Source organism: Dreissena polymorpha, chromosome 4 (genome assembly GCF_020536995.1).
Source record: "Dreissena polymorpha isolate Duluth1 chromosome 4, UMN_Dpol_1.0, whole genome shotgun sequence".
Classification (NCBI taxonomy): Eukaryota; Metazoa; Mollusca; class Bivalvia; order Myida; family Dreissenidae; genus Dreissena; species Dreissena polymorpha.
Genome location: NC_068358.1, coordinates 68,934,936 through 68,956,869, shown reverse-complemented (window position 1 = coordinate 68,956,869; position 21,934 = coordinate 68,934,936). Strand labels below are relative to the sequence as shown.

The window sequence follows — 21,934 nt, the reverse complement described above, 5'->3', positions numbered from 1 at the left end:
TATGCATAGATGACTTCACCGTTGAGCTAGCGTATGTGAATATTTACAGCAGGGTTGTGAAATAATATTCATACAGTTTGCAAGTTGTAACATGCAACAATTCTTGCTTAGGAGACAAAATACGCACGTTTTTCGAATGTGTTCTTTAAACTATTCGAAATATTGGAAACATACATTTTGACTTAATTTAATGACGATTATAAGACGGCGATTTGTTTGTCAAAATAGCATAATCATAATATCAACTCCGCTCAACGAATTCAGAATCTGTGATTTTAAAATCTACCTATTCTCATGACGCAATATGTATTACGTCGTCTCCAAATCCAGCGCGTGTCTGTCAAGCTTATTAAGACCAAGCAAAATGTTGCATTTGCATTACAAATACATGCGTATAAGAAGTTATGGTCAGGGGCGTAGCTGCTATTAGGCACAGCTGGCACGGGCCTACACTTTTTTTTAATTACAAAAATTAAAAATGCTTCAACTTCGAAAAACGCATTAAAATGTTGACCCTGAGGGGGTGAGGTGTTCGAAATCAGCATTTTATATAGACATAATTTTCATACAATGGATTCTGTGTTCAAATGACATTTCTTCCAATTATCAACTCTACTTCTTTCTATGTGCATAGATTCTAGCTCGCTACTTTTCACGTGACTTGCTGTTTCTATTTACATAGATCTACATGTAGATCTTCTTGTCTCCCTTTCAACATTAAAGTAAGTTGTAATCGATTATCGTTGGATTTTTAAGAAACATTCCGGATAATGTTTATGACCGCGTAAATTTAAAATGGAGCACTTGCCCCCGTATCCCGATCCATTGACTGAATCCGGGTCGGTTCGGTCATTTGATGCCGAACATAAACAAAATTTAGTTCTCTGACATTGAGATAAAACAGTAAAATATCAAAGAAAAACAGGCCAAAGTCTTATATTTTCTTATCTTATTATTTGTCTAGATATGCTTTAAATCTCACCACAGGCGTTATGGGATTTAAAAAATTTACGGGGGAGGAATCCCGGACCCAACCTTTTTATTTATCATATCCGGGCTTACTGCTCAAAAAATGCTAGCTACGCCCCTGATAGTGATAATTAATTACTTTAAATTGAACACGATCATGTTTGAGGTCAGAATTATAATCTCTCAATATATCAATCTGCATTTAAAAGATAATCATCATGTATAAAATGCTTTACTTGATGTTTGTGTATATTTTAGTCTTTATCAATTGGCGTTTTCTCAAATTTAAGAAAAAGGTTGTTTGGGTGTGAATATAAACACCACTTTTATGTATAATGTCCTTGTGTGTGTGAGTGTGTCTATGATCAGGACAGCACGAGACAGCTTCGATAAATTGAAAACATTCTTGGACCGAATGCTGTACAATCACACGTTTCAATAATAATCGGTCACTTGAAGTCTTTATTTGAAATAGACCATTTCTTAAAATATGAGTTTTTGCTGCTGAATAAATTGATAATTAACAAATACATAAATAAATTATGATTATTCCTCGGTAACAATTTAAGGTTGCTTACAAACTATGTGGTATTATAAGTGGCCACTAAGCACACCGACAACGCATACGGAGTTCACGGATGCGGGAAATAGCGGTGGCGGAAGCGTCTTTCGAGTCCTCTGAAACGCTTAATACATAACACGGATAACACGTGTATCAAATATTGCCGTATAATACGGAAAACCGTAAATGCCATCGTGGGTTAAAAACTAAAATCAATCCAGAGGGCGACAATGCGATATTGCAGAAACAAAATGGATGACTTTATAAAGATGTACTTTGAAAGAAGTTACAGTTATAATGAAATAAGACTAAAACCCGATCTGTGACAAACTATATGCCGAACTGTAAAGTATTTTTTTAAAGTGGTTCCATCTAGGAAAAAACGATGTCCGCATGTGTACCGGAAGGCGATAGACGACAATGCGACAGTACGATGACGACAATGCGCAGTGCGACAATACGATGGCGACAGTGCGATAACGCGATAGTTCTATGGCGACAATGCGATGATGACTATCGAATTGTCGCCATCGTAATATCGCGTTGTCGCATTGTTGCCATCGTACTATCGCATTGTCGCCATCGTACTATCGCGTTGTCGCATTGTCGCCATCGTACTATCGCATTGTCGCCATCGTACTATCGCATTGTCGCCATCGTACTATCGCACTATCGCATTGTCGCCATCTGGATTTAAATGTGTTACCATGATGGCCCTAACGGTATTCCGTAGAATAAAGCTTGCAATTATCGTATTTACAGTTTTTGTATTGTATTAATTTGTATACATCTGTATATGTGATTGAAAAATATAATGCAACGCCAACGAATATACTGTCTAAAACACTGGATCTTACGACGAGGCAAGAACAATGAAGAATAAGTATGCATATGAATGTACTTTTTTAAACGGTATTACAAGTAAATATCTTCTTTACTAGCGCGCTCGACTCTACTTCTTCTTCACGGGCCGCCAGCTATAGCTCTGTTCACAATCCGTCAGTGCGAATGCATAGTTGGACACTTGTTTTGTTATAGATTGCGGCCACAGGAAGCGGCGTTTTGCTGATTGAAACTGTGTATTATAGATTGGTGCCCGGGATGCATATTTTGTGCATATAACGAAGAAATGATAAAACCTGCAAGTTTTTTGTACATTCAGTTTTGCTGTATGTATATGCGTCGTTTTTTATTATTCCGAGTGGCTGAAGGGTGTTCAGACGCTTTATCCATTATGTTTCTCGAAGTTTTCGTGTTTCGTCAGACCACTTTTTATCGAATTTATTGGGAAAAAAATGCATTTATTGATATCAATAAGTACTTTGTTATAGATTAATGTCATTTCTTAATATCACAAATGCGATTTTATGTATACATTTATTCGAAATCTTTATATTGAGAAATAATATAAGTACTGACCAATTCAATATATCTTCAAGGTCATAGGAGGGGGAAGGGCATATACATGTCAAACCGCCGGAAATTTTTGTAATACGGAACTCAACAAGTTTTACGTCTAGAATAATTGATACCACAAATTCTTTTTAACTATACAAATAGAGTTATTGATAGCAGAACATGATTTAGTTTTATACAGTAATACAGTATATAACAACGTGTTGCAGTGGACTTTTCTTTATTAATTGCGATTTTGTTATCTCTTCAAACATAAGTCTACGTCCAAAAACGAGGGTCAAATCCTCAGGATAAATTACGTTTGAAGTTTTCTACTTATTGCGATAGCTGATTCCCACGCTTTTCGATGGATGTGGAGCTTGACATCGCAACGCATAATTTTTTATTTTTTTTTTATAAATTAAACTTGATTCAATATTCAGACTGACGGTGAAATACTTTTACATACAAACTAATTATATTATTTTTGTGTTCTTATAGCATCTTTTGTAACTAATTAAATTTAGAGTTAATACATTTGAAATCAATAAATGCTGAAATGCTTTATTCGAAATTCCGCAATTTCAAATTGCATTAAATTTCTTTTTATGGTTTGCACTATATAAAAAACCATGCAATTTTATTAACCGTTAAATTGTCGCTTTAATGATTTGAGTTTTTTGCAGATTGGCCTTTTATTTGTATACTATTACCTTGCACGGACAAATTTTAAGCAGCTTTAAAGGGGCCATTTCACATATTGCGGCATCTATTGAAGTTTGTCATTAAATGCTTTATATTGATAAATGTAAACATTGGATCTAAAACGCTCCAGTAAAAAAAGTAACCCTCAACAGGGCTCGAACCACTGACCCATGGTATCCTGGAGTAAAAGTCTACCACATAGACCACTCGGCCATCCGTGCACATACAATTATGGATGTATTTTATACTTAATATAAGCGATCCTCGTAGTTTCACAAAGTATAACGACAACGACAGAACTCTCCAAATTATTCAATTGTTTCGCGTTGCAACGCCTTATAATTTTCAGGTTTTTAAATAGTCAAAAGATGCATATAAAGGCTATTTTAGAGCATGGTAAATGTTCAGTATTTCTTTTTCCTCACAAATATCATAACTTAAACGAAAATTTGCGAATCTGAAACAATTTTTTTGTGTCAATTTACAAAAACGTGGAAAGGCCCCTTAAAGATTTTCGGTAGATAATTGTTTACGGTCAAGCTTGGTCGATCACTATCTCTCAAAATGAATTGTCCTCATGATGTTTAAGGTCTTGTGCACATAATGGTATACATTGTTGCTTTGTGTGGTTAGCGCAATATGCACTTGATGTCTTCACATCTTGCTAATTGGGCTCGAACAAAAGCCGTTCTTGCTAGTCGTCGCTGGTTTGAAGCGTGTATTCACAGTGCCCATAAATAAAAGCAAATTATATATATAAAAACGATTAACTACGAATGTGATAATCTGCAGGAGTGGGAAATTGTGCATGCTTGTGTGTGTGCGTGCGTGCGTACATGCGCACGCTTGCGTGTATATTCTAGTAGAGGATAGTATATGAATTAGTGTGGTATAAAAATATATAATACTAGTATACTGAATTGGCATATAAAACACTTTAAGGGAAATCAGTTGTAACGCATACATTTATTTCATAATAAACTTTACATAAACTGCATTTACAAACGTTGAGTTTCATGAAATATAACGAACTTCTTATAATAACATATTTTACGGTGAATGTCTAACTTCCTAAACGTTTCTTTATTATTACTAAAAGATTAACACATACATACATGCATACATTGTCTTTTTGAGAAATATGTTGGTATGTATTTCTTCGAAATGAAACGGACATTCAAGTATAAAATGATAATCGTCTTATAAGTCGATAAGATAAAATAAATTTCACCTTCTTTGGTTTCTCATTATGTAATAATGTCCCAGTTTCAATCACAGGTGGTTAGCGTGTGGCTATGATATTAATTAGTGAAAACATCATTTTGAATGATAAATAATTATATTATAACGAACAACCAATTTTCTGCAAAAACAATTTTTTCACTATATATATAGGTCTCGGTAGTTTTCAGACTATACTTAAGGGGTCAATATTAAAAACAGGGTCTGTATGCAACCCCGCGTTCTAGGCACCTTTAATTACTATGAGGGGGGGTGTAGGGGAGGTAATGCAATCAAATGTCACAATAAGGTCTTATATCGAAAACCACAAACACGTCTTAAATTGAAATTTTGTATACCTCGCATACATGCCATACGTCCCGATCTCGGCGGGACAGTCCCGCTTTTGGGCCCTTTGTCCCGCCGTCCCGCCATGAGACGATTTGTCCCGACATTCGTAAAAAACGATGTAAGGTCTATAGGTTCCCAATAAAATTCGCTATTCAAGCTCTGTTTCGCTAACACTTACCACCGCTAATCCCTTAATTGCCCCCAATTAACAATCCGATTCTACTTATCGTGTGTACCAGTGTTGTTTATGACACCTTATCAGCGATTTATCGGCTAATTATTGATTTCATCAGGCATTCACACCATGGTGGTCTTCAAGATAGTGGTCGCTTATTGCTATCGATAGTTGTTTTTTAATGAAATTAATGTTGAAAATGTGTTTATTTTTGTATTTGTTTGAAACGGTTTACAAAACAATTGTTTTGTAAAATTAACTCTACGTCATTAATGAGTCTTTTACATTCAATGTTTAGTTCCAATATAGCGGGATAATCCGAATGTGCAATATACCAAAATCGCAACAAACAGTCCAATAAGTGATACCCATCCTGTCTTGTGTAATTGGGTGTAATTGTAATAAAAAAAACGAGGTGCTATGCATGACAGTTTGACCCTACTCCAATTAAGCTAAAAACAACGAGGTGCTATGCATGACAGTTTGACCCTACTCCAATTAAGCCGCGACAATTCACAAGTAACAAACTGCACATGGATACATGCTTAAAAAAACATCGCAACAAACAGTAGAAGTGGTACCCATCTTGTCTTGTGTTATCGTAATAAAAACAACGTGTTGTTATTCATGACAGTTTGACACTACCCCAATACAGCGCCTGACAATTCACAATTCTGTTTAATCTGTGTATATAAGAAGAAAACAAAATATGATTATTAACATTAGAGAACATTCCCGCAACTCTCTTCACTTGCGTTTGCAGCGCTGTCAATCCCGCATTCAAACGCCGATCCAGAACGCTGTTTCAGCGCAATAAAAAAAATCCAGAAAGAAGAAAGAGAAAATCAGGGCCATAAAACGATTGAGGCGTTGTTGCGAGTTAAAATGAACACAAAGACGGTTTGCTTCCACCAAAACCCTACCTCGGAAATGTGTACGGCCGCGCATTCCGTGTGTAACTGATGTAACTATTCGGTAGATAGTGTACTGTAACCCGTACTTTCAGTCAACTGGATAGCCTCCCCTGCGTTAATGTTTGCCATTGAAATTAATATAATGAGTATTGTTGTCGTAATGTTCTACATTTTGTACTCTTAAACAGATGAATATTATCTTCGTTGTTTACTATTGTCTTATTTAATAAAGCTGTTATTGTTATGTTTTAGATTTCATGCTTCATATCAGATGTTTTACGTCTTGAATAAAAGTATCAAGGGTTTTTGTTAGTACTATACTGACTATAGTAAAGGTGGAAAAATAGATCGTTTTAGGTGTCCTGCTTTTTGGTCAAATGTCCCGACAATTTTTTATGGAATGTCCCGCTTTGGACCTAAAAAATTATGGCATGTATGATACCTCGTAATTAATGTTGCTATATATTTCCTAGTATGAGACGTTAAATAAATGACGTATTTATATATAATACTATATTAGGTACCCCTATATACCTTAATTCGTGTTAATATCGGATAAAAAAGGGTATGGATATACAAGTATTTAAAGTGGTAACCCCATGACCTATTTCTAAATCAGAGACCCCTTAACTGGCGATATGTGTGAATATATATATATATATATATATATATATATATATATATATATATATACCAATATATAGTGCCAGTTACGCGGTCTCGGTAGTTTTCAGACTGTACTTACGAGGTCAATATAAAAAACGGGGTCTATATACAACCCCGCATTCTAGGCTCCTTTAATTACTATGAGGGGGGTGTAGGGGAGGTAATGCAATCAAATCTCACAATAAGGTCTTAAATCGAAAACCACAATCAGGTCTGAAATTGAAATTGTATATACCTCGCAAATAAGTTCGCTATATATTTCCTTGTATAAGACGTTAAATAAATGACGTATTTATATACAATAATAATAGTAGGTACCCCTATATACCTTAATTCGTGTTTATATCGGATAAAAAAGGGTATGGAGATACATGTATTTAAAGTGGGAACCCCATAACCTATTTCTAAATCAGAGACCCCGTAACTGGCCATATGTGTGAATATATATATATATATATATATATATATATATATATATATATATATATATATATATATACCGGGTAAAATACCAGTGTATCTGTGCTTTAAGTTGTATAAATAACAGAAGCCGAATAAATGTTCAAAAATATTTATTCGCAAATGTTTTATGGAAAAGAACACGTGCTCACGTCGGCAAAACATGAAAATACGCGTAGTATTTACCTGCATACACCGCGACCATTAACACAGGTTATTTAAGAAGCGACATCTGTTGGATTTTACAGTGATGCCAATTTGAATATTAAATATAAGCACTGGATGCTCCGAGCGCCTGTTTACAGGAATATGGAAAGGCGCGCCAGAACATTGGTATTAAACGGAAAATCTGTCTGATTTACCCCACACTTGACCTTTGTATCGAAGCTAGACTTGGACACGTGCAGTGTTTCAAGCGATCGATTTTGCAAGAAAGTTGCAAAATAAGGTAGAAAATCCCTAACAGGATCGCGGAATCGATGACATTTGAACCCGAAAAGCATGCATGTTTACAATAAAGTTGAAGTGTGTGCATATTTTATTTATATTTTTGTGTAGCTCCGCCTACACTTGTGAAATTATCATTGGTTCTTTTCCATGTCTTTGCAAGCCGACTCAAACCGAGACCGAAACAGGTCGAAGTTTGAGTACCATGTGTCCACTTCAGAATTGAGACACAATATAATATTAAATGGATTATTCCGGAGATAATATATGTCGATTCAGGTATCTATTTTGTTTAACGTCGAGTGCGAATCGAGCTACAAAAGACACATAATTAGTTTTTTTTTGTCCTCCGTGTATATCCTCATATATCTATGGCCTGGAAATTTCAGGGGAAGGGGGGGGGGGTATGTTGTTGCGTGGGTACTGGAGCGCAGCTGTGGATGTAAGAGAGATATAAAATTAAGACGCATTTTACATGCCGAGCTGTTTTTATGAAACCTTCAGGCGTATTGAGTGTTAAAAAAAAACAAATTACTAATATCTCGGACAAGACATTAGTTCTAAAAGTTAGTACAACGTAAACAAGCTGGCCGTACATTAAATAAAACTGAAATATTATGTTTTTATTATAGAAATACCTATCATTTTTGTACACTTCTACACTAAAATAAGCATTCGCTAAAAATAGATCGAACTTATTATAGCTTACACTGATACCTTTCTGTCAACCTCCGCGCAGAGATTTTACGGGAACCAGCATAGCTGAATCAACCTCCGCGCAGAGATTTGCCGAGAACCAGCATAGCTGAATCAAATTTAATGTAAGTGCAAGGAACGAAAACTCTGCGTGGAGATTGTATGCGGAACTGCACTAGGTTGTTCTGCACGTCCTCTATTATTCTGTATTGCACACTGTACTGTTCTACACATTGCATTGTAAAGTACTGCAAATTAACATTTTGGCCGTTAAGTGCCTACTTTTTTATTAACCATATTTTCATTTAAGCACCACGAAGAGACTATTTAGCAAACTAACAGTGTTTTAGTACGAATACATCTGTGAATTTTTAGACACATACTATTATTAGGTACATGCATGCTTGCACAATTACCAAACCCTAGGTTACATATATTCTAGCATGTTTATAGCACTTGTTCGAGCACAAATAAGTGAAGCTATATCTGAATACCATATTCAAGTTTACTAATGAAAGAGAAAATAAAAAAACATAATGTAAATGTGTTGCATTAATTAAAGGCATACATATCCGCAGACAATTCGTAACGTAATAACTATACATGCCGATAGTGATATGTGAACTTCGTATTATTGTAACTGCAAGTAAATTCAAGCGAATTCAGGCACAGCAACATTGGGATTACAACAGTTTAAACCGATGTTCAATCTTAAGACGGCGTTCAACATTCGTACGTGGGGTTAGCGTCTTTTCTAATTAGAATTACAAACAGCAAATCGACTAAAATGAAACCCAGATTCAACTTAATTTTTTTTCTTATGACACTAAACCCCCTCGTTAAATGGTACTGTGACGTGTGATGGGCATTGTATGTGAATTCAATGTATTGAAACTATAATATAAGTAATTAAGCGATAAGGACAAATTATTAAGAAAGCTGTTGTTGTTGTCTCTTGTTGTTGTTACACATTATGTTTAACACCGTGGATTGACCTTGGTATTTAAGCAATCGAAATATAATTTCATATTCTATTATCATGAAGAAACATAGCATCTTACATTAAATGTATCAATATCAAGAACATTTTACACAGATTGTTTCCACACATTCTTTCACTCCCACATACAAGTTAACACACTCACACACGCAAACACACACACACGAAAATTAAAAATAATATTTTCCATTCAGTATATAAATAACTGCATTGGATACTTACGGTTTTTCATACGTTTGGTATAATCCTTCTTCTGTAAATCTTGATACATTCCATATCGTTTTAAAGTCCACTGTGGTATATGTTTTTCAACAATCTTGGTACAGATCAATTAATTATAGCCAGTCATCGCTGACGTACATCTGATTTAAATACACGGTGGATACACAAAACATGTCGATTTTGTCTTTCAAAAATACTATTCGTCTCTCGAAGTAGCCATTGCAACGGGTAGACATAACAATATAGAAAGATCTCAGCGCTTATGAACATAATGTCATGTAAGAGATATTGAAGACGAGTGTCATTTTATAATGATATGACCAGCCGTCAATTCACTGCGTTACGAATTTATCTGTGCAGTATATAGTGCTTTACGATACAGCATATCTACAGATTGTCGTTTTTATCTGTGAATTAATAATTATTATTTGTATGGTATACTCTTCTGGTGGTAAGGGGCAGAGAAAAGCTAAAAAAAAACAACAAGCGTATCCACGCTATCCACGTTGCACATTCCCTGCTATTCAGTGACTATGTGATGGATCACTCCGTGTTCGGACTGAGCGAAGGAGAGGCCGAAAATGATAACCTAACAGTATAACAGATAAAAGATACGTTGTACCGAATCTAGACTTGGCGTTTGTAAAACAGACACCACATTCAATGAATTCTTCTTTTAAAAATGGATTCAGTTTAATTTTAAAACGTAAGGGACTGAGGTCAGATAAGTTATGCTATTAAGCTCATCATAATTTACCCAATGTAATTAAGCAAAACATACTACAGTATTAAACAATGATCACACGACACAGTATTTTACCACCTATTACCCTTGACAATTAAATGATATAACTTGCGTTTAATGTTTTGTCTCCCATATATAAACTGCTAAAGCGATATTATATCATATACTTTTCTCGCCGAATAGTCCCATATATAAACTGTAAATGATATTATATCATATACTTTCCTCACCAAATAAGAAATAACCATGTATCTAAAGGAGTATCAACTCAAAAGCTTTTCGACATTAAAAGCTGTTTTATTTATCGAAGCGGTTCATTAATATAAAACGCCAACAAAACAGACAAACACAGCACGACATAAGCAACAAGGAACCGTCGGAGACGGGTGATGCTCCCCAAAGTTTTATTTTTGTCACAATATTGCACTATTTATTCAGATAAAAGGAAACGTCTTGAGGGCACAGTAGTTAGGGGGACAAGAATGTTTTTAAAAGAAAATTTCAAAGGGCCATACCTCTGTGAAAAATCATCCGACCAGGGCCCGCTGATAATATGCACATTTCCTCTTGGTAATAAAGCTTCCCATACAGTTTCAAAGAATTCCGGTCATTAGTTGCTGAGAAATAGCCCGGACAAGAATTGCACTATATGTACAGCCAATGGAAAATTTTAAAGGGCCATAGCTCTGTGAAAAATCACCCGACCAGAACCCGCTGATAATATGCACATCTCCTTTTGGTAGGGAAGCTTCCCATAAAGTTTCATTGAATTCCGGTCATTAGTTGCTGAGAAATAGCCCGGACAAGAATTGCACTATATGTACAGTTAATGGAAAATTTCAAAGGGCCATAACTCTGTGAAAAATCATTCGACCAGAACCCGCTGATAATATGCACATCTCCTCTTGGTAGTGGAGCTTCCCATAAAGTTTCATTGAATTCCGGTCATTAGTTGCTGAGAAATAGCCCGGACAAAATGTGTGCACGGACGGACGCACGGACACACGGACTGACAGACGAAGCGGCGACTATATGCTCCACCAAAAATAAATTTTGGGGGAGCATAATAATTGGTTATCCCGGACCACGTTTTTACTTACTGTATGTGTTCATATATTTACGAAATTCAATACAACTACATCCATGTAGGCATGTCTGTGAAATGGTTTACGGTAATTGTATATATATATATATATATATATATATATATATATATATATATATATATATATATATATATATATATATATATGTGTGTGTGTGTGTGTGTGTAGTTGATTCCAGTAAATAAGATCTTGCAAACATTTGCGTGTTCATTACCGGCGCTCTGAGTAGTTGTATTGAAAAACATACATTTTGTTTGGAATTTGATATTCTGAACTTGATGTTAGAAATATTGAAATATCAAATTAATATATGCTGTGTAAATACTGTATGTTTCTTTAGAAAATTGATTTTGAATTTCTACTGGATGCGAGATGTACGATCTGTATTAGAACATTATTGTTTATTCAACCATAAAGTTTTTTATGCAATACCATGTTGTTGTTTGTTTTAATGAATATATTAATATGAATACATCATGTTATGTGATCTGTGTTGAACAAGGACCATAGAGGTTTATTTCAACTGTGTAAATATGTATATGTATTTGTTGAAATAAAAGTTCTTTCATCCCATATGAATCATTAAGTGTTTTAATCATCAGTGCTGTCAACAGTTTGATCAAAGTCGCATTTCGTCTTTAATCAGAAAACTTATAATGAAACCGGCGTTTCAGCAGGAAAGGGAAAAGTTGAAAGAATGAAATACATCCATTGTTAATTTGTGTGAGATCGTTTTGAAGATAAAAAGCAGCGGCGTCTGCGAAGGTACGTGATTCTGTATCACTTATATCTTTGTCAAAGACATTTTCAATCAAATTATCCAAGAAAACCCCATCGGAAATTAATAAATGCGAGTATTGCGGGTTGCGCGCCGTTTATCTAGTTTTGCATCCTCCAGGTTTAAGTTAGAAATTGTTTGTCATCGTTTAAATATTTGAAGATGAAAAGCCTCGGTGTCTCCAAATGCACAAAAATTTGTATCACTAATAGCTTTGTCAAAGGCAAATGACATCAAATTATACGATGAACAACTATCAGGAAAAATTATATGCGAATAGTGCGTTTTTCGTGATATTTTTTTTTTGCATTTTATAAAACAGTACATATCTTTGTTTAAAATGATAACAGTTTGTAATGGTTTTGGTATTTGAATATTTAAAAAAAACATTGGTGCCTCCTAATGTACATTAAGAGATGCCCTCAGTAGAAGCCGACATTCAAAACAAAATTTGCTGACGCCAATTTAGCTGATGGGTCTTCAAGACTGATATCTTCACGGAGTAAAGGGCATCTTCCCTACAAAGTTCATGTACCTCGATTCCATAATTCAATAAAACGTATGAAAAAAACATTATTACCGTTCTTGTCGTTACATTATGCATCAAGACTAACTGTCCAGCGCTGTTTGAATCCTTTGTTTACATACATTTCAACTAACTGACATTTTAAACACACGAGTGATTTCATTGGTCCAATGTGGAGGTGTGTCTTCACAACTGGAGATTTCATTCATAAAGACTGCAAGATCATTGTCAACTGGGTCATGCGAGTTGTTATTTCTTAAAAGTTGACCCAGCATTTGTAAAAATATTGCAAGACATATACACTTCCAGAAAGCAAATTCATTTCTGCGTTGAATAAGACCGAGATCGTGAAAATCGCTGTACAATTGATGAAGATATGGCTGTTCAAAGCGATGCACCCCGTTTTGGGGTGATTTTGAGTTGCATACCTTGTTATATATATATATTTGATAGTGAAAATTATTTTTTTCATAAAAGTTAATTTTTCGTTATGATTATTTATCATTCAAAAAGATGTTTTCACTAATTAATATCATAGCCACACGCTAATCACCTGTGATTCAGAATATATCTTAGGGATTTTCAGAATTGTAGTTAATTAAAAATTTGAATCGATGCGATTTTGAGGTCAATATGTTGTTTTTGTGTGCTTTTAATTTCAAATAATATGTTTTGTTCTATAATCAATGATAATATAATTTAAACTGAATTTAGAATTTCATGTAAATGACTTCCCTCTTGACTTTTTGCAGTCGATCCTTTTTAAGGTTTTGTTGTTTTTTTCTGAACAATGAATTGATTAATTTTAAATAAACACACACAAACAGATTGTGGTAAAAAATGTTAAAGTAAAATATCTTACTCTTCATTTAGCGTTATATTTCTAAAGAGTCACCCTTTTAATGTAGCGTGAAACAAAAACTACTCTATAAGGATCAATAGTGTTTACTTGCGTCCGTGAAGAATTTCGTAAAGTATTATATAAATATATACTATATAATAATACACATCAAGAAGTTCAAATGAAAAAAGACCTACTGAAAAAAATCCTATTACCAATTATCCCCTGCTTACACGTAGTATGTATGTCCAATGTGAAATAACGAGGGTCGAATATTTCCGCCATTTCTAGTATACCCCGTGAATGCAAAACAGTAAAAGGCTTCCATTTTAACTTTTAAATTACGTATCGCATTAAGCATTTTCCTGGTACTGTCGAGACAACAATTAATTATTGAAGAACAATTAAATTATATGTGCATAAGGGCATATTTTTTTTTACAATAAATGCCATATAACATGCTGTAGTCGAAATTTTTATATCATAAGCGTTTGTTTTACATTTTAACGATTTTGTTTTAGTAATCACGCGTTTCGCTAGATTCAGTGTTTTTAAAGTAAAATAAAACAATAAAATATAACGGAGTACACCATCTAGAGTTCGAAACAGGTCGAGAATGTGTTTACGCGACAATGCCATCCTAACATTTCAAATCGCTTCAGTTTTACCTTCTTCGTTGTAACCTTTCTTAACTAATATACTTTCTGTGTTTTTTCCCGCCACTGACAGCCACGAGCACCTTGCCTAACATCATATTTATAACGCCGTCGGATCCTATGACTGCCGTTACCAGTTGGATTCCTCAAACTATAATTATATGCACAGGGACCCCGAATACTGCTGAAACGTCTACAGCTCCACAGATTGGCACGACACTTATATTATGTACTATTGTCTAGGCTGGAGTAATTTCATGCCGAGAAAAAGTCTTCAAAGATGATACATCGATTCCCTTGTGTATATCTGATTCTATGTAATTTAAGTAAATGTTAAAAATTATCATATGTGTCGATTTATTTTACTTACCACACACTTTGCTTTTTTATTCCATTTTTCAAAATAAACACTTCTTAGTATATTTCCTGAGAAAAATAGTAGGAAAGAATTTTATATTTAAGATTATGGAGCTTTGTTCCAACGGACTTTTTGCCATACTGATTTTTTTATTGATTCATACGCCAGTTCTATTTTGTGTTTTTTTCTTCACCTACGTCGTTTAAGTATACATGCATACGCTGACACAACTTTGTTCGAAAAGCGTGAATAATATATATTTACACTATAATTGAAAAGGAATTATATTCAACACATATTAATTCATTCATATGAATGATGTAAAACCTTGTATTTAATGATGCATATTAGATCACTATCTGCATGCTTTTGTTTTCTTTCTCGCAAACACTCTTTCCTCACTTTCTCACTTTAAGTGTGCAAAGACATGAAAACAATATCTTAAACCAGTCGACATGAAGTAGTCGTGACAATTGAACAATAGGCGAAAACAATCAAAATGTGAATTCTTATATATAAAGGAAGTTGACGAATACACCGGCCCGCTTTGCGGTATAAGCTAAAGCAACTCATCAAAGATGAATCACTAGTAATCTACTGTCGAAAATGGTGAAGTTAGTGAATTAATTATGACAAAATTTCAAAACAAAGAATGTAAAGACCATTATTAATTAGTTGTTTCGTCAAGTGCATTTACAAGATGAATAAAGTTATTATTTGCGTAAATGTCTTAGATTATATTGACTATACAGTAACATCTGGTAGCACGAACTGTTCTAGAAAATAACTATTGATGAGTCCAAACTATCAAATATACACTTAATGATATATAATTTGCGCTAGCAAAATTTCTAATTTCGTCGAAATGTTAATTTAATAGTTTATACATTTAAAAACAACACTCCATTGATATATGATTATTGAAAAAAAAAAATCACGAATTGTAATGGACTCAAATATTCATGTTTTGGGAGTGCACACTTTAAAAAGATTCTGACAATTTACAGAAAAGAATTATAAATAAACATAAAGTTATGTATTTTACTATGAACATTTTCGTTGTGAACACAATCATTGATACGGTTAAGTTGTGTAAACACAAGAAGGTTGACAAAGTTATGGACACCCTTTTTTAATTATACTTGTTTGTAACACAACTAAAACGTGTCTTTCTATTGTGAATATTTATGTTTTATGATTATATGCGTTTAAAAGTTACGCGATTTGTGACGGTTTGCATATGCTCTTCACTCCGTACCACCACCGCCTTTGAACTTTGCATTTCACTTTTAATTGATTGCGATCAGGTTATGGGCACTGTATGTCCTCACATTCTGATTGTATTATTTTATATAAATAATTATGTACGGCATATATAAGTAAGACATATACAATACATAAGAATTGTTGTCATCTTGGAAGGGATTATGACCCAGTGATCCCGTGAACACGTGTTTGGTTATATCAGACACCATCAAGCGTTTTGTTCTTTTTCAAAGATAATATGATAATATTAGATCATATTGCGTAGTTTAATTAAAGGTCCAATGTTATCATTCGCAAATTAATCGCTCAATCCTCACACCCGTTTATAATATACCCTTTTCAGGCACCTTGCTTTGATTACAGCGCAGCAATCATTTTCAGCGGTGGTCAACACAATATACATTCGCTTAACAGCTGTGAGAAAGTATTCAAGGAAACGCTTACGTAGTTGAGGTATATGAATACATCCAGTGGAATACCCAAAAGAGAGGCCATGCATTTCTTGAGCAATGCGTTTAAAATTAAACAAAATAGTTGTAAGAATATAATGTATAGTTATTATCGATTCCTATTGTATTCGTAAAGATCCGTGTTGTGTGGTATTTGTTATTTATTAATTCTCGCTCAGTTGAGTAAAGCATAGTGCAACAATAAATGATTGCCGGGATAATAAAAGCTTTTCAGAAGTAGAAGTTTAGTCTTGTACGAGTCCGTCGACAGGTTGGTTGTCGGTCGGTCGGATGGGTGGTCAGTAACACTTACGATTCTATAAAAAGTATTGACAGACTGCTTCTTGAAAAAAAGAAAGACCCCTATAGATTTTTATTTCAATGGTCAAAGGTCAAGATCAAAGGGCTTGGAGATTGAATTAAATTTGTGTCATGATCACAAGGACACGAATTAGCAGGCGATCGTCTAACTTGGCACTCTGTTGCGATAGAGGAAAGAACGACGCACCTCATTTTGAAGAGAGCCGGTCAGAGAGCAAAGTCATACAGGCATGTATTATTATTTTAGTTTCCACGTCAGAAATTGAGAATGCTTTGACCATCTTGATCGGTATTCTTGTTTCTTGAAAAAAGAAGACCTGCGTCTCTAAATATTTACTTTAAAGGATAAATGGAAAACTTCAAAAGAACTTGTTTATGAAATGGTGTATCGTATCTTGAATATCTTATTAAAGCTTAATCTCACATTAATTGTGTCTTGTTCTGAGAAAACTGGGCATGATGCATGTGCGTAAATTGTCGTCTCTGATTAACCTGTGCAGTCCGCACAGGCTAATCAGGGACGACACTTTCCGCTTAAACTTGATTTTCGGTTAAAAGGGACTTCCTTTAAACGAAAAATACCATTGAAGCGGAAAGTGTCGTCCCTGATTAGCCTGTGCGGACTGCACAGACTAATCTGGGACGATACTTTACGCACATGCATTTTTATATATAATATTTACAATGCTCGAACCACTGAACCATGGAGTAAATAACTAACGCTTAGACCAATCTGACATCATTGCTCATAAAATGAGTGATGTATTGTATACTTCCTAACAAATATCATAACTACAACGAAAATTTTGCGAATCCGAAACTTTTTTCATTTTGTCAATTGTCCAGGCTCAAATACAACTATCACATTACAAAGCAACCAATATGGTACAGAGATTACCAGAAAATAACCGCATCCTCACTTTTATTCAAATAAAATCAAAATCCGGTACGTAGATATAACTGTTCCTTATTAATATTTTGTATCCATTTTGCATCGATTTAATGAATTTATCCCTTATCAAAATCGTTCCGAACAATAAAAACAAACAACGCAATTCTGTTAAAGTGGTATAAATGCTAGCGATTTTCACACAAAAACGATTTAATTAAACGCCTGCGATTCACAATCGTTGTCTGTTCTATTGTTACTTTTCACCAAATCCTATTCCCTTAGATGGGTCCGAATGTGAAACGGAAAACTGTCTTGCTTTTTCTTTAAGTCAGATTTTGCAATCCGAGTATAAATGCGGAGATAAATATGTCTCCTTTCGAAAATTGAAGAAACAAAAGCTATATCGAGCAACCTCTAAGAAAATCTCGTTCATCCAAATGAAGGTATAGGCTAGGTATATTAGCCCAAAAAAACACTTAACCTCAAACTAATTCCTTCACAATTGGTATCTACAGTTTTCTATTCTAAATGAAAGGAGAAGCTTAGAAAAAAAGTCCTACGCTGTATTTTGATGGGAAATGTGTTTTTTGGGGGAAACATGCCCTTTTCTTAATTTTCATCACATTTTTTTGGAATTCATCTACTACGAAAGAATAATCATACATTTTCCATTTATTTCAATGTTAATTTATCATTTTATGGTGGAATATGATATATATGTAACATTTTTCAAATTATCTATCTTGAATAAGTGATATTTTTTTCAGAAATTACATTTTTTAGTCATTTTGTAAGTAATTTGATGAAATAACATGTGATAAAGCATGAACCCTTATCGTTTAAAGGCTAGCAATTATACTAATCAATCATAGTTCATTCTTAGACTTTGCATGAAAGAGAACTCTAAATGTATGACAGTTGATTTAGCTCAATGTTAACATGAAAATATTTCATTCAACATATTATGACAAATTGACTAAAAAATCGAACTTTGCGTTAATTCGATGAAGTTTTTTTATAATCAAGATATTTCTGCATTTTCAATATGCTTATTGAATAATTAAAACATAACAACTAGCATTAACAACTTAACAATAATTCTTTGTTAATTGCAATATTCAAGCTACATTACAGTTTTGGTATAATATAATATTATATATAATATAATATGATATATATTAAAACATTTAACACCGAAAGTGTGTTAGAAATATACAATCTCATCTCATTATTGATTTGAATTTAAAAAAAGGATGTTACGTAACAATTAACACTACTAGCTGAGCAACTATGCTTTGCTTATGTCAAGTTACAAAACATTTGATGGTTTATGTTAAACACTTTACCAATTGCATTTACATTGAAAGATATCTGATTTTTTTCTTAATTCTAGATATCCAGCTCTTCAATAATTGACTGTACGTTACTACAACTTGTTCCTTTGCATTCACCACAACAATCCGTGCATTTTAAACCATGTTTCCGACAGCTACATCGTTTGGTATCACAACCGGTTTTACAGTTACATTGTAAGACATTTAATAACCGCTCAGGCGCTGCTATCATATTACACTTTACAGGTGTCAACACGTCATTCTCTTTTCTCCAGCCCCACTCTAATGGATTTAGTTCACTACCGACCCAGGTTTGGACTTGTAAATATGTTCTAAAGCTATGAAACCTTGCTGCCGCCTTAGTTGGAGGAAGAGTTTCAACTTGTACCACATTGTTACTTGTGTTAACCTTTTGCACAAATTTTCTAAATCGAAGAGCGTCCAAATCCTCAATCTGATTTCCGTTGTAAACACATTTGAATGCGTTTTCTCCTGCTTCCTCAATTGTAGAATGTGAAGAAGTGTTCATAAAAACTTTTGCTTGGTTTTTGAAGTTCGACTCATTCAAAGCTTTTTTCAGAACAACACCCTTTCCAATACCATATATCCTCGATGTGGTGTCACAACCTGTAAATGCATGTATAAATGGTAAAATGTAAAAAATATCAGACCCCAGCATTTTTTGTGTTTCAGTAATATCCCATATCCTTATCATTTGCATTACTTCTTTTGTAAAATAAATGCAATATAGAATGGGCAGTAGTTTTAAATATAACAACATTTTGTTTTCCATTAAGTTCAGTAATAACAACATTATTATCAAAATGTTCTAGAATTTTCTTCTTCATATATACGTTACTATAAGAAGATTCACCACACAATTTGTTCATTTTATCACAAAGGTCATTCACTGTCATTTGATCAGATTCATGCTCTTCAAAATAATTCATTAACTGAAGAAATGCTTGATCAGAAGAAGTATTAATTGGCCGACCCTTTTTAGGCGTGAAATTCTCATTCATATACAATTTTGGTACATTATAACCTGATCTGAAATTAGCAGAACAAGCTTGGTGGTAACGTGCTTCTACAGCAGGAAGGTCATTTGTGGACTCATGTCGCCCAAGAATAGTAGCACCCCATTCATCACACCTAGATTTACATGACTCCCTAATAGTCAACTCAAATTCTAGAGTCATAACAGGATGGACGTCAATTCATCTTTTTCCATTTCTAAATTTAGCATCAGAACCACAAAATAAGCATTTTGTTCAAAAGTCAAACGAATTTCCATTTGTTGATTGCCTGGTTTTGGGACTTGTTCTGTTAGGTTATGTTATTATTCGTCATGATTTTAAATGAATACTAATTTATTAGTTAGAATACCTTTATAGTTTTTTGCAGCTAATGAAAGTCCTTGACATCCCTTTTCTCCAAGTTTTGAAACTTGACGGTCATCATGCTCTCCACAGATGACACACACCTTTTTAGTTGTGTCTATAATGGTTACTTCCAGGCTGTAAATATTGAAAATATGTTTAAAGCTACATGCATTTTACACAAATAGTATATTACTATATATTATTAAGTACTTTTTTTCTCCTCAAAAAAGTTTATAAATGCAGCCAGCAGGGCTATGGAAATATATACAGCTATAATCCTAATATAAAGATAGATTTACTGATGTTTTTGTAAACGATCTCACATATTACTAGTTCATCTTCTAAAACCATATATATTGTTAATTTATTAAAGTACAACACAAAATTTGGTTACCTCATTTTTTGTTATATACAGTTGTTTCCTCATATGCAGGGAAAGCACAGTTGTCTCATGACATCACACACAGGTAAATAATTGACGATTACAGCAGACATGAATCTAAAAAAAGAAGGGACAAGCATATTTGTATTAGTGTTGTTTGATTCTTTATCCAGACATTATTGTATTATAAGTTAAAGTATTAATGTTACAGTAACATTATTACATCTGTATATAATAATTAAAAATATCATGTATATTGTATTTTTATTCATATAAAGTTTCTAACGTGTAGAGCTATGTCTAAATGGTTTAAAGATTTATAAATATAAAGTTAAAATACCTTTATTTTATCTATATGAAGCTGAAAAACCAGCAAGCTCATAAAAGCAGACGTGATTTTGATAAACAAACATCTCCCCCTGAAAAAGAATTAAAAACAAAACATTGGTTCTTTATTTAAATTTTCAGTTTTTTAATTTTGATGGCACTTTCACGCTTCCGTAGTTTAAAAAATGAATCGTGCGATATATTGTTGTTTGTCTATTTTATTATTTAAATATCAATCATATGTGCATACATTATTATTGATGTTTTCATAATTAACAATGTAGAAATCTAAACAAATATCGTATAAAGCCGAAAATTGAAAAAAATATATAATGCAAAGCGAAAACGAGTTTCCGTCGTCTGCAACGATTTTCATTTTCATTTTTAAGAAACGAGCACAAATATTAAAATTGAATTTACATAAGACTAGCGTTATTTGTATTATATATTTTTGATTCTGAAACACATTGCTTACCTAGAAAATGCTGCTTATAGCTGGAAATAGCCAAGAAAGTGATCTAAATAATGAACGCTGCTCAGAGCACATTGTTTTCATCTACACCGGTTCCGGTAAAATACGGTTGTATGGTGTAGTAACGGTACCATCGCTAATTCTTAGAATTGACTTGACTTTAAACAGTGATATCTCGGAGACTGCACGGAAATTTTTTAAGGACTTTTTTTGGAGTTTGATATGTTATTGATAAATCGTTTGTTGATAAAAACTATTGTGAAGGAATTAGTTTGACCCCAAATTCCTAATATACCTAGCCTAGTACCCACATAAAA

At 33.7% G+C, this 21,934-nt stretch overlaps 1 long non-coding RNA gene across 1 annotated transcript; it reads right to left on the bottom strand.

The window, feature by feature from the left end:
• Positions 1-18,558: 18,558 nt before the first annotated feature.
• LOC127879527 (uncharacterized) lies at positions 18,559-21,308 on the bottom strand. Its single transcript, XR_008049139.1, has 4 exons — positions 21,159-21,308; positions 20,831-20,935; positions 20,441-20,571; positions 18,559-19,681 (listed from the first exon to the last, which is right to left on the bottom strand). It is a non-coding gene; the product is annotated as an uncharacterized LOC127879527 (long non-coding RNA).
• Positions 21,309-21,934: the final 626 nt, after the last annotated feature.